This window comes from Uranotaenia lowii, chromosome 2 (assembly GCF_029784155.1).
Source record: "Uranotaenia lowii strain MFRU-FL chromosome 2, ASM2978415v1, whole genome shotgun sequence".
Taxonomy (NCBI): Eukaryota; Metazoa; Arthropoda; class Insecta; order Diptera; family Culicidae; genus Uranotaenia; species Uranotaenia lowii.
Window position 1 is genome coordinate 167,415,208 of NC_073692.1, and position 14,976 is coordinate 167,430,183.

General features: G+C 34.2%; 1 protein-coding gene across 1 annotated transcript in view; it reads right to left on the reverse strand.

Moving 5' to 3' along the window:
* Nucleotides 1-11,972, reverse strand: part of LOC129740916 (zinc finger protein chinmo) — a 253,354-nt gene extending 241,382 nt beyond the window's left edge. The window contains exon 1 of the mRNA XM_055732564.1: nt 9,505-11,972. The gene's annotated coding sequence lies outside the window, so the exon portion shown is untranslated. The remainder of the gene's footprint in view (nt 1-9,504) is intronic.
* Nucleotides 11,973-14,976: the final 3,004 nt, after the last annotated feature.

The following is a 14,976-nucleotide window of genomic DNA, read 5'->3' on the forward strand; positions in this document are numbered from 1 at the left end:
AAGAAACGAAACGCATATCCCGGTCGCTGTGTGCGTTGGGCGATTTTGGGTTTGTGGATGGGTGGAAGGTGCGGAGACAAACGGTTTCCGGGGGGATGGGTTGGATCCACAACAGTAGGTACATGTACGCCGAGTATGTTCGAGGGGTATATAAATATGCGTAGACAGGCACACATTTTGGTAATTCGAGAGATAGATAAAGAAAAAACGAAGTCATATGTACTGAACCGAATCCATGCACCAACGCAATTGTCGCTTCCAGTAATGATAATAACAATGATGCCAATGATAACAGCACACCAACAATAATAACTGGTGGCACTACACGAATCGCTCAAAAGAAACCCACAAGCCCCAATGCCAATTTCGGCACTTGATGCCGAACCTACTCTGAAATAGAGCACAACCAAAAAAAAACCCAAAAAGACAGCAGGAACACCACCAAGAAAACCCGTCAGATAACGAACGAACGCGTTAATTTATTTCGCGCGTACGCACCCGATGCGTGTCGGTGTATGCGTTTCGCGTGCTGTTTCCATCAGAAAAATTTTCAGTGACCCGAAGATTTTTGGTGCGCTTTTTTTTCGCGCTGCCTTGTTTTAAAACTTCATTCACTTTATCAAACCACGCTCTCTCAGCGCCGAAAAAAAATCTAGCAAATTTCTTGTTTATTTGACTCGTCGCGATGCGAAAGATTCAAAACGCGCGCGGGCCCATCCTTGCTTGCCGTTGTCTCGACGCGAAAATTGTGTGTGTTTATAGTATATATTTATTAAAAATAAAAGCGTCAGGGGTAAAGTGAAACGCGAAAAAAAACGTGCGGACTTCGCTACATTGTATCTCGCCCAGTCAGCTCAATTAGTGGTATTTTTGGTCGAACCATTGCTGCCCGATTTTAAATTCACAAATAAAAGTGCGTTTGCTGCTGCTGCTGCTGGTGATAACCCGTGGGTTTTCGTTTTTTTTTTTCAATATTCCTTGCGCTAAGCTGATCGTCCCTCCAAATGTGCGTACACACACTTTTCGATAAGTATGTGTTTGTATGTTTGCGTGTGAATATTTTCGCTTATATTTGCACTATGCGTTTTTATTGGCCTATAAAAAGATGTGGTTTTTTGGTGTCCAATTTCACATCTGCGCTATCTGGAGACAGAAAAGTGGAGCATTATGTGGCATGGAACGATGATTTCAATCCTTTTTTCAATCGTAATACCAGTTGACCTAAGCATTTTCAACAGAAACTAGGTATCTGTTTTTTTAAAGTGTGCTTAGTTAGTAACACTTCCTCCGAGGAAAAGCGACTTTAGTTTGAAGAGAAAGGGATTCGATATTTTTGCCATACTAAACAAGTCTTCAAAAATTCATCATCGATGCCTTCGTACGAGATCTTCAGGATTATTGATCTGCTGTTTAATTCTATATTTTTACATGATATTCAAACCATGGCCGTAGAAACGGTGGAGGATTTTTGAGTTAAAAATGTGGGTAAAAATGCCAAACGCAATGTTCTTCTCTTAACTCAAAATTACAAATTTTCCTTATGAAATTTTGATGAGCGACCAAGATGATTTAAGTGCAACAATCTCGCCTCAGAATTCAAGCTAAAACCTCATTTTCTTATCAAGGGCCCATAATCCTATTCCAGTTTTTGCTTTTAATTTTATAACTTGTTGAAATTGAGTCTCAAATATCGAAATTCAATAACATGAAAAAAGGCTTTTCTGATTTGCCCGAATTTTTCCACCTTACTTGCAAAACAAAACAAAATTTATAAAAAAAATTTGTCCAAAACAATTTAAGATATCCCTTAAAGAAGACCATGACCAAAAGCAGAACGTCGAGCAAATTTTAATTTTTTATTTGCATCCTTTTGACTGATATGCAAGGTTGCCGAAATCACAGAAAAATCTATAATTTCACAGAATTTTGAGCCAAATTTCATCACAGAATCTGTGTCACAGAACACAGAATTTTGGGAATATTCACAGATTTCAAAGAATTTTGAAATTTTGAACGTTTTATCAAAATTAATTTGTTTATGTTAGTTCTTATTTTGAATAATTATCTTTGAATTGGAGATATATGATAAAATTGATAATGTTAATTGATTATTCTTAAATAAAATGTAAAAAAGAAGCAATTTGACATGACTTTTTAATGAAATTAATGGAAAAAGCATCACAGATAATCGTCACAGAATTTTTGGGAAAAATCACAGAAAGTCAGAATTTTTTCTCGTCAAAACACAAAAATTTTTTTCGGCAACCTTGCTGATATGCCCCAATTAAAATAAAAAATTGAATTTTTAAAATTATGTATTTCGCGTCCAAATTTGTTGTGGAAATGTTATCAAAATTAACACGAATGTTTTCTTGGCAGTTGGAACTATGATTTTAAATTGACGGATGTGTTTCGATGAAAACAAAACAATATTTCAATGGTTTTCTAAAATTTTTTAATCTAATATTTTGGATATCGACAGCAGGAAGAACCATCTCATGGGGGAGAGGAGGAGAAGGGGGGGAAAAATTGACTGATTTTTTTTCTTAGAGTATTATTGCTCGTATAAAGCATGAATAAAAAATCAAATATATTTTTTGTACTATTTGATTATAAGTTTGAAAATTTGTTACATAAATTGATTTTTGTATTAAATAGTAACTTTTGAAAGTTTTTCATAAATCTTTAATTGTATGCCAAATTTGTATAATGAAGCCTTCAGTAACAAAAAAGTAACTTTCCTCGGTGATTAAATCTTTAAACTTGATCCAGAGTCTGGGAGATATAGATAATTTGGTTTAAGCATTAAAAAGATTATATAGTTATATTTTAAGAATGCCTCTTAAACTCTATGATCAAATCTAATAAGCTTAACCAACCAAACTCTTAAGGAAATCCAAAAAAAAATATTAATTATCGACCGCAATAGATCAAATTTTCATGTAATAGTGAGCGAGAAAAATCTTGCGGCAAAAATCTGTGTCTAACAATCTTAAACCAAATTTAAGTTTAAAATTAGCTTCTTGAAAATATTGCCGTATTCACTCACTAGAACCTTTTTTTCGCTGAAAAACTTACAGAAATTGAATTTTTTTATAACTACCAACTTTTGTTTTTCAAAAAAGCATATTGATGAAAAATGTTTGATTCATCAAACAAAATATTTAAGGCAGCATTTTGAATTCATCATTCTTAACCAAGTTCATCCATTTTTTTTTTCAAAAAATCAATTCAGCATCTTTGTTACATTTAAGGCTACATATGTATATTTTTTTCAGATTCAACAACTATATGAAACAATGCTTCTGAGACTTCGAAAATGATAATTTTTGGCTAAATGGCTTAATTTCTCGTTTTTATTGGTTCTTAAGCTTCTCTTAGCTATAGCAAATGCCATGCGCATAACAAATTAGCCGTCATTATTAAGGAATCTTGAAACAAATTCTTTTTAATCATTTAACGAATAAAAAATTGAAAAAAACTTTTCCACCTGTTTAATGCTAATTCCAGTAAAGGCACTAGAGGATTGTTAAACAACGGAACTTCATGCATTTTTTTCATTTCTCTATCTGCAAATATTTAGCGTTGAAAATCAATTTTGTAATCAAAATCCTGTAGATTTTTAAATTTATTTTATTTAATAAAACTTTATAAATGAAATGAAATTCTACTTTATTTTTGTTATTATTAGCTGGATTTTTAATACAAACTAACTCTGATCAAAGATTCATAATTTAGAAATTTAATTTACAATATATGGTATAAGTACGTCTGCAATATCCTGCGATTTGACTATTTTACCTTGTTTGTACAATTCATTTACGAACTTAATCTGAATTTTGAACATTTGTTTTGTTTCTAAATTTTTAATCGGAGTGAACTTGGAATCTGTTTCAGATTTCATCAATTCAATACGATTTCTGAAATTTAAAAAAAAAAACAATTTTTTAATTTTAATTCTAAGTCAGAATATCAAATATGAGCCAAAATGTGAGTCTTTCATGAATCTATTACTCAATTTCTGATCTTTTGGGTTTCAATCCGACTTTTAAACCACTTGTGAATCTCACTAAAAATATGGGATTCGTTTTATGAATCTGATTCTGACTTTTCTATTGTGTATCGCCATTTTAATGCTTCGTTATGTTTACAGTCTGCATTAGAATAAAGTTTAAGAACTTCGAATCTGAATATGAAACATAAACTTCGGATGGTTTCTAGTTCTTTTTTTCATTTAAGAATTTTTTTTTCTCAATATTGAAAATGTATATAAGATGTATAATATAAATTTTTTTAATGGAAGTAAAAAAAATTGAATCAAGATTTCAAATAAGCTTTTTTTTCCAATGTCTATAGATGATTCGAAATTAAAATCAAGAATCCTCAACTGGATATAGAAATAAAATTTGGGAACAGTCATACAACGAGTTGAATCTCATTTAAAATTTTTAATTCTGAATTGAATTTCAGTCAACACGAGGGAGTAGTAGTTGAAGGCTAAAACCTTCTTTAAAGAAACATTCAACATTATCAACAAGTGAAAAAAAATGAAAATCTGTGACAGAATTCAGAACTTGGGAATAGTTTTCGAAGTTTTGGCTTCTGTTCTGAATTGTTACTCTTGAATAATCTTATTCAATCATCATAATTTGATTTAGATTTTAAATTTTGAGTGTAAAGTAGAATACCTCTCTTGCTATTTCTGGACTCTCATGGTGGGGGAGCGTTTGAATTCCCAAAACCACCCCGTTACTACGGCCATGATCGGCGGATATCTGGAAAGCTGAACATAATCTGGAAAGCTTAAGTCAGAATCAATCCAGACTTAGTTTATCTAAAATTTTTATAAACATTCAAATTCGTATCTGTGTTCACATTTCGGATACTGTTTCCCGTTTGTTGTTTATAATTTCAGTTCGGATCATCATTCGAACAAAATCCTGATCCGAATTTTCGGTTTACACTTCAAACTTAAACTAGATGCGTATTCCATATTCAAAACTCATTATTTTGGAATAAGAAAAGTAAATATTAAAAATGCAAAACCATTTTAAAGATGTTAGTTGAAAATTTTTACTTTTAATTCTTACAAATAATCGGAACTCGAGAAAGTTTCATAGCTCACAATTTTCTTTTTGATTCACAAATCGAATTATATTAATTACTGAAGAACGAATTCATTTTGGGAGCAAAAATTTCAGAATTCAAAAAAAAGATTCCTGGTTTAGGGGTTCTGACAAAAATTTTGCTTTTTAGTTCAGAAGCAATAAGAGTTCTTATCTGGGACTAATATTCAAACAAAATTCGGAATTAAAAAAAATGTATTCAAATTCAGCTTGATGTTAAGTTTTCTAATTTTGATTCTGGATTCAAAATTAAAACTTAATACTCCATCCCAGTTTCAAAGCCAGTTTGGATACACAAACCAGAAGAAATCACAAATTTGTAGGAAATTAAAATTTAGATTTATTTTAAAGATTTAATTTTTTGGAAAATATAGGTTTTTGTTATAAAAAAAATAAATAGGATTCTTATTAAAATTAAATAAAATCATAACCAATACATTTTTGTTTGGTTTAGAACTTTTACTTTATTTTCAACTGAAAACTATTGGTTGATTTAACATTATTCTTATTGAAAATTCATCAAATTATGTAAATAAAAAGTCTTTATTTTGATCGAGTTTTCAAGAATAGAACATAAATCTGATTTGAACCGCGAACTTGATCTCTTACTTGTATTTGTGAATATTTGCTAAATTATCACTTATTCTTTAAGTGGTTATGCTTGTGCATAAATAGAATTAACATTTACCTGCTAGTTTGATTAAATACAAAAAAAATCTTTAAAATAAAACCTTCAAAATCTCTTTTTCATTTTTCGAAAAAAAAAATGTCTCTTAAATTGGCAACTCCTATTTTAGGACTTATTTTCGAAAATAAGTATTCAAAGTAAATACTAACTTTTAATGTTAAATAACATAACCTGAATAATTATAAGGAACCTTAAAAATTTTCTCTAGTCTTTGCATTGTTCAAACAATAATGTTAAAGCAAAAAAATCTTATCACAACACGATCCCAGCCAACTCTCCAGTGAGCGGGTTCTTCCTTCGGCCCTGATTCAGACCATAACTCACTTTTGTAAAATACCATTTTTGTGGAAAGTAATTTAAAAAAAAACTAGCGTTAAAAAGCACGAAAACTCATTCGTCTTAAAACGGTTTCATTATTCAACAAAATGTTTAAGTAGGTACACTCATGTGAAGAACACATGCATAGTGCTCAGGGTTTTAGGATGTGTTTTACCCCTAAATGTAGACAATAAAATCGCATATTGTTTAATTTGGAATAAACCTAAGAAAAGATTCTTAATTCGAATAGGTCAAACCAATAATATAAATTTTAAGGGATGAAACAATGCACATAAGTTGAAAAATAATACTTTTGAATAAATTCATTGTTAAAACTGCCTATCATCCAACCGGGTGAAAATCCCCGAAAAAAAGCCAATTATGTCAATAATCTTCAATCGGAAAATTGACAAAAAATGACTAAAACTAAAAGAAGAATACATATTAAAAATGAGCAAACAAACGGATAAAGATTGAAAAGTGGTTGAAAAAAACTTCTGTAATTAAAATACTTTTTGTTTTTAATGACTTTGAAATCCACTAAGCACAAAATTTAAACCATATCTCAAGATGCAAGAAATGAATTCGACATAAATCTTACGTAACAGGTCTAAAATTTATTCAGATTTACCCTACCTTCAAAATTTTCTAGATCATCTTAGACATTTGAAAATTAGTCGTTAAAATACTTTCAACTCCGATTTTCACACCCTACCAATTTTTCAGCGTTATTTGGAGCTTCGATAAATTCATGCAATTGACGATTCCCTTACGATTGTATTCAGATTGTAAGTCGAAGACTAAATTCATTATTCTATCGTTGCAAAAGTGAATCAAAACCAGATTTTGAGTTTTACGATCTGACAACATTAGAAAGAGAAAAGAATGTTTAAAAAATGCCATAAACATTATTTCTGAGTACGGTTTATCGCGTTCAAGTGACATGTTGTTTGAAATCATTTTCAGAAATAGTCATCCAATATAAATTTAAAAAAAAAATAACGGAATTCGTTTCCTCAAGATATGAGCCGGTTCAAATAAAAAAAAAAAAAAAGAAAATGAATTCTGGGTTGATTCTATTATGGAAAGATTGACATGATATGCTGAAAACAATGTCCAGGCAGTTCCAAAGGACTTTAGCTCACCCAATTAAAAAATATTGAAATGTCGCTAAGTGAAACTTGAAAAAAAAAAACCCGCAGAAATCAATTGGCCTCGAGATGAAATTAAAATCAAATTAGTAGAATTTACTAAACAGGAATTTAGAGTTTTTCTGTGCCAGTTGAACTTGATGTTGCAAACTGATTTTCAATAAAACGTTGAAACAAATTTTTATTTTTTTTATAAGCCACAAGTTTGAATGTAAAGTTTTTTCGTGTTTTATGGAGATTGGCCCAAAACAATTTTATTTCCGATATTAGACGTTTTACCATCTTTACAGTTGGCGAACAGTTATTGAAAAACTAATGCGGTAGAAATGTGTTCGTTATTTACTATTAGGCTCGAACTCGTGGATATCTGCTCAGGAGACAACTGACTTGTCAACTGAGCTTTATTAAAAGCCCAACAATTTTATGAATGTTCTATTTGTAACAAGATGGATCCAATGCAGGAATCGATAAGTTTGTACAAGTTACACCTGCCTAGTTAGACCTTTGATTAGCTACAAAGCGCGATGGAGATTTTATTGTGGCATCGTATATTTGTATTGTTTGGAAATGTTTATTTTGTTAAAAAAAAAGATTGTAGATTGTAAAAATGTATTTTATAATTCCTATCATAATTTTTTTTTGTTTTTCTCAATATTATTTTTGGTTGTAATAGAAAACACGGGTTCGAGGAGTATTGATTCAAAACCCAAAATTCTAAAGCAAGTAATAAAAATCTCATTTTTCATAATTTTTATGAGCATCCCCCCTTTCTCGAAAAAATTGTTTAAAAAGCAAGAAACGGTAAATTTGTACAAGATACTTATTAGAATATTAAGTATAGTTTGGTATGCTCAACTCAGAATTGATGACTTTGTTACTCATACCACACGGCCTCTGGGAGTCTGAATTTTAACTTTTTTGTGCATTTAACTATCATTCAAAAAATTTAAAAAAAAACGTTCAAGTTCCTAAAAATTTGATTGGAAATAACATACTGTGTTAACTGTTAAAAGATTCTTCAAAAATATGTTTAAAAGATAAATTGGGGTCTTCGGCATTGAAACTCCAAGCAATTTATATAAACTATCCAATTATATGTGTAATAATACGACTCCGATAGAATTTGTTAGATGATTTTGTTATATACTGTGCCTCGAAAGACCTTTGATAAACTACAAGGCGCGTTGGAGATTTTATTTTGACAGCGTTTATTTGTATTGTTTGGGAATGTTTTTTTTTTGTTAAAAAAAAGGCTGGAGAGAAAGAAGTGTTATTTCATAATTACCAACATAATTTTTCGTTTATATCAAAACTATTTTTGGTTAAAGTAGAGAACACGGGTTCGAAAAATAATGATTGATTCTAAACCCAAAATTCTGAAGAATATATTTAAAAATTATTTTTCATAATTGTATTGGTCATCCCCCCTTTTTCGTACAAAATGTCGAAAATTATCCTAATATAAACTGCTAACTAGACATCATCGTATCACATTCCATCGATCAATTAAGTAAGTTTAAAACTAATGAATTCCATCATTTTCCGAAAAAAAAACCAAAGTGGAAGCCATTGAAACTTAATCAAAAACTCTTTGAAAATATTACGAAATCTGCCGGTCAATTGCATTTTTGACAGAGACTCAAACGACAACTCTTAAAATAATTCTGACTGATTTCACCCATCGAACTCAAAACTTTGAAAATAATTTAGATGACTTATAGAGAGGAAGTTGAGAAAAGTAAATCATCCCCCCTTTCTCCAAAGAAATTCAATCATTACTTACGCAATGAACTGTTTGCTGTCTGCTCTATTTAAAGTTTAATTTCGAAAATTATTGAAATTATATTCTCGAGAGTTGCCTCAATTTTGAGTCTTTATAGAAGAATTAATCGATCAAAGAAGTTATTGTATTGACCAACAGCTCTGAAAACAAAAATAACCACCAATTTAGAGGAACCATCAAGAAATCTGATTTAAGATCGCACTGTAGACAAGTTTGAATAAAACGAATTTCTCTTAAGTTAATTTTTAAAAAATTTCTCGTCAGAGAGATTCATTAAAAAACCCCGTTTTAAAATACCGACTAGAAAATTTCAAAAAGTGATACAAAATTGTTAACTAGATATAATTAACTATTTTTCCATCGTATGACGGATTTTTTTTTTCTAGGAATTTTTTTCTTAACAATAAAAAACTGTTTTTTTCAGTGATCCACACTTACCTTTCAAGAATTTCAGAACGTCCTCAAAAACGGGCTTAGACTTGCACACAAGATAGTGAACTATTTTCGTATTTCGTAGATCACCAAGCTCGAATAAGTTTGATTTTTTTTTTTGTAATTGTATGTACGGTATATTTTTATGGTATACGAGAATCGAAACAATCGGAGCCGTTTCAACGATTTTGTTTTGGGTTTTTGATTTGTTGATTTATTTTCCAATATGTAGAATCACAACGTTTTTTAAATTTTCCGAATTTTTAATTTTTCCTTCTTTTCCGATTGTGTTAAACTATTAACCAATTGTATACTTCAGAATAAACTCCGTATTTGCTTCCTTCCGTGCTTTTGTTTTGTTATTTTTTACTTTTCTCTTTTTCTCAAAAGTTACTCAAAAGATTTTTTTGACATCCGAAAAGACAATTTTGCGTAAGTTTTGTTTACGTTTTTTTTTTGTTTTTTATGCTGCCGAAAGCGATTTCGCCGAAACAGTTAATTTTGGGACCGAAAGGTTTTTGTTTGGGGGTTAAATTTTGACTTTCTACATCGAGCGGGCGTAGTTAGTTAGGTGTGTGATTTCGTGGGCGGTTCACATGCGAATCCACGATGTAGCCACGTTAGTCCTTTCAGGATCTCTTACTGCAGCAGGTTGCAGGCGTTGATGTTGTTGCTGCATTCGTTGCAGTTGATGTTGTTGTTGCTGCTGCTGCTACTATTAGCATCCTTCTCGATGGTTTTGCTGTTGGTTTGGTTGCAGAAAGTTGCGATATCCCCAGTTGCAACTGGACTTTCGATTCCGGACGAGAACTTTATCGGCGAGCACTTTCTGTATACACTGACTTGATAGGGCATTTTTTTCTTATTTTACTCTCTCCAACATTAATAGTGTGGAAACATAAATTCACGCTCTGGTTCTTGTGGGTTGTGACTTTTTTGTGGCTTTGACGAGAGCTCAAACGAATAATTTCAAACTGATTCACTTCCAAAATGTACACTTTCTTTAACAGGATACGATAAATTTAAGCTGTTCTGCTGTTTCACTTTACAGAAATATCGGCTTTGCGAAGATTTCAAGCACTGCTTGGAACGCGTTCGTAGTTCAAGGATACGATTTCCGATTGGAAAGAAATGATTTTATACTTATCGAAACTTTTTTTCTAACTTTCAAAAATTTTTTCACTTTTTCACGCCGAAACTGATTTTTGCGGAACCAAAGAAAACTCGTATAATTTTTACTGAACTTCACATCGCTGTGAGTTTTTTTCCGTTACGCGAGGGAACAGGAAGTGCTAAACTGCATCCGGTTCTTGGCGGAAAGAGCCGAGATGGGTACGTGGGATAGTGGGGGGTAATGCACCACTAAACTTTTCCCCTTTCTCGCGGATTGGAAAGACGGAAATGCACTTTTGTTTTTATTCCGGATTTCACTGCTCTGAACAACACATAGAGGAAAAAAACGCACCAAAACTTCCTCGCGCGCACACCGAAGGTCCTCGAACTTTAATGTTGTTCTTCGATTGCTGCACGAAACCCGACTGCAGAGCACCCCTAGGAAAAACCGGGCGAATCCGTCCGTAATTTACCAGAAAACGGCTGGCTCCTTGCAAGGGGTGCACTTGTGCAAAACTCACGAGCAGCGCTCTCACAGTTCTGCTCACAGCAGCGCCTGGATTTATGCCGTCCAGTGCACCACCACCTCGATACGATATGGTAGGCAGGCAGGCATTACCGTTTCCGGGTTTTCACGAGCCTATTTTTTACCCCCACTGAGTGAGTTCTTCTTGGACTTGTGTTTCGGCTCCTATTTTCGGCTCTTCTAGTTTTTCAGTAGGTTGCGATGGAAAAAGTGCAACAGAAAGAACCCCCCTTTAGGACTCTTTTCTTTTTACTTCTTCCGGTGGAAATCGATGAAATTTTTTCGGGGATGACGTGTAACCCTCTATGGATAAAATTTTACTGCAACTGCAACACTTATGCGACTACTTTTTGCCTCTTTGTGGAAAACGATTGAAAATTGAAGAATTCGTATATCTCGGGATCACACTGATTTTCACAGAACTTTTCTCGGTTTTGGGGAGAACTTTTGTTTGTTTTAATTGTTGAACTTGTGCACTTCAAACTTTGCGCGCGTAATTCTCTGATGAGCTCAGGTTGTTCGAGCACGTTTGTCCGCTAAACCACCAAAAAGGCGGTTAAGCCTTGAACCGGGTTCACTGTGATTTTGAAACTTTTCCAACTATTTTTGATTTTTCGTCGTTACGGATTTCCAAAAAAAAATGCACTTGAACTTTAGTAAGTTCCGATTTTTTGTCGTGATTATTTTTTGTTGCTGCAATTTTTTAACTATTGAATAATCGTATTTGTTTACTATATCGGTTAAAAGGTAATTTTTTGGGTAAAATTGCACGCAAAAACTGGTCGGTTTCGAAAACTCGCTTCTGCAGCCTCTGCTCTGCTAATGTGTGTGGTTCTTCGACGAAGTGCACGCACAGAAAACACACGGCTTTGCTCCCGAGCACCTCCAAAAGCTAGAGCCGAATAGACAAATATGAAAAGTGTACGCTGCGTTTCGGTAACGGAGTGTTGTCTCGGAGTCACTCACCGCATACATCAATAGTCGTCCAAAAACACCGAGCAAGAGTTCGAAAAATATAAGTTGAGCAAAAAAAAACACACAACATCAACCCGGTCCCAAACCCCGAAATCATAGGCTGAACGTTCATCAACGGCTCACCGCACGGCACTCTTCCGCGCTCTGCCTCAGCACCAATACACCGGCAACATTAATTCAACCTCCCAAAAATTGAATGCCGAAAAAACAACAAGCAGTGGCAGCAGCGCCGTGACGTTTCCCAACCCCCTTCACAAAAACAGAACCCATCCACACCGATAGCAAACCTCCGCTGGTGTGTAAATGTATGCAACATCCGAGAACCCCTCGCCGTATCGGCCGACCGACTCCCTCGAATTAGGTGGTTGGTCGCCTAACAACCCAAGAAATGCGTGTGAATGAAATGCGTTCAGCACTCGTCGCCGTACACAAAAATCACGTTTTACTATAGGCAACCGCGCGCCTCCTGATGCGATCCACCCGAGCGAGAGTGAGCGAACGCGCGCGCATCCCGTAGAACGTGAGCGATGGAGCGAGCGAACGAAAAACCACCCGTCCGTCGTAGGAATTGCCAAAAATTCAACCGAACAGAGCATAAGTATGGGTGAGCGACCCGCAGACCGGCTTTGATCAACATAAAACCCATCATAGAAAACCATAGAAAAAAACACCACCTCTCAACATAACCCGCGCGCCAACCAGTAGGCACTCACGGGCTGCGAGCGCAATTTGAGCGACCCACCCAGCAAGAACCCCATAGAAGAAAAAAACAAACCTAGAAACTCACCGTACTCTCTCACCCAACAACCAAAACATAAAAACCCCCTAGCCGAGTCGAGCCGAGCAGCAGGCAGAACTCTTCCAAGGTAGGAACCTTACTCAAAGGAAAAAAATCCCATCCAACAAAGCGGCAACGTAAATTTTGGTCGTTTGTAGGCACGCACCATCACCAGGCCGTGTGGACGGACCGGTCGAACGTTCGTTGTCGCGCGCTCCTAACAAGGGATGCGAATGCGTGCGTGCGTTTGTCGTCGGGACGCGGAAGAGGGTGGATGGGCTGCCTAGCTAGGCAGCAGCAGCACACACACGATATGGTTGGTAGCATTGCGCGAGAGGGTTGAACATTCACATGTCGTAGGCCTATACGCTGGCGACAGCGACGATTTTCGTATAGGAGTGCGTTGCTACTACCTCTGGACACAGAACGACGCGCTAATGTTCTGTAACCTACTAGTATTGAAATCTTAAATTATTTTAATAACTTAACGATAAGCCTATTAGAATGCATGATAGCTTTCAAGTTATAGGTTGTGAATTGATGGAGACGCTTGGTATAAAGTGATTTAATTTAAAAAGAGAACGGATCTTTTTCTTAACGAAAAACCATAAACAGCAACAAAATAACGTTGTATTTTTCATGATTTGAACAATTTACCAATGTCGGGAAACATCAAAAAGATATTTAAAATGCTGGCTTCAAATGTTATATCACGAAAGGCTGTGTAGTATTACAACTATGCTGCATAAATTTTTCGAAAGCCATTGAAGTTTAAATATATTACATGATACCCTAGTTGACGGCACTTTATATCCATTGACATTTAAATTTTTTCTATGATTCGAAAAGTTATGAGTGATTTGAGTAGCAAGATTGATCTGCAGGCCGGTACCAATAATCTATTTAGAACTAGTAAGCAAAACACTTTCTACCGAAAGTGTTTGTTTTTTGGTTATTATTTGTGTTTTTTTTTATTGATTTATAGAGCTTATTCTGCGAATTATCAGAGGCGACCAAAGTTATAGAAAAGAAACGTAATTTAGACTAGTTTCGAAAAACGATTGAAGCAAATCGGCTAGCCTGAATGTGTTAAACGAGTCAGCGCTACGAGGTGAATTTTTGCAACTCACATGATGTGACTCGCTGAATAATTGATAAGATGAATCCGTTTGTCTAGATGATATTGTTTTATTGAAACTTCTTGTAGCTCAACAAACCAAAATTTTGTCTGAGTATTTTTTAATAATCGCCCTCAGTTTATGAAATAATTTCCGTAGGTTCAGTGTTAAAAATATCTTTAAGTGAGTAAAACAAACAAGCTTTCACTGTTGCAAATCATGTTGTTCATCCCGATCAAACTTATTTTCATAAAGTGACCTTCAGAACACTCTCTACCCAAGTAACACCGATAGTTTTGTAAAACTCTTCAAGCCTCTTATAAAACCGAAACTTGGTCTAGAAGCCTGCAGTAAAACTTTAAATGTTACTTGGGTATGTTGATAATTAAGATCCAACGTAAATTCGTAGAGTGAATCTTCAGATCACTCTTCATGTAGGTTCTCCCGATCCAACGTAATTTGATAAAGTGAACCTTCAGATTACTTTTCATGATTGTTCTCCCGATTCAACGAAATTCGTCAAATGAACTTCAGAACACTCTTCATGTTTGTTTTCCCGATTCAACGTAATTTCATAAAGTTAAACGGCATTAATCATTTAAATAAAAGAATTACTTCATAAAACTCTTTATGTTGGTCCTCCAAATCTAAAGTGATTTCATAAAGCGAACCTTCAGAACACTCTCCATGTTGGTCCTCCCTATCCAACGAAAATTCATAAAGTGAACCTCCATATCACTTCTCATATTGGTCCTCCAGATCCAATGTATTTTTTGTAAAGTGAACTTTCAGAACACTCTTTATTTTGGTCCTCTCGATCCATCGTACTTTCATAAAGTGACACTTCAGAACACTCTTCATGTTTGTCCTCCTGATTCGACGTTATTTCCTAAAGTTAAATGACATAAATCAATAAATTAAAAAGAATAACTTCAGAACACTCTGCATGTTGGTCCTCCCGTTTCAAC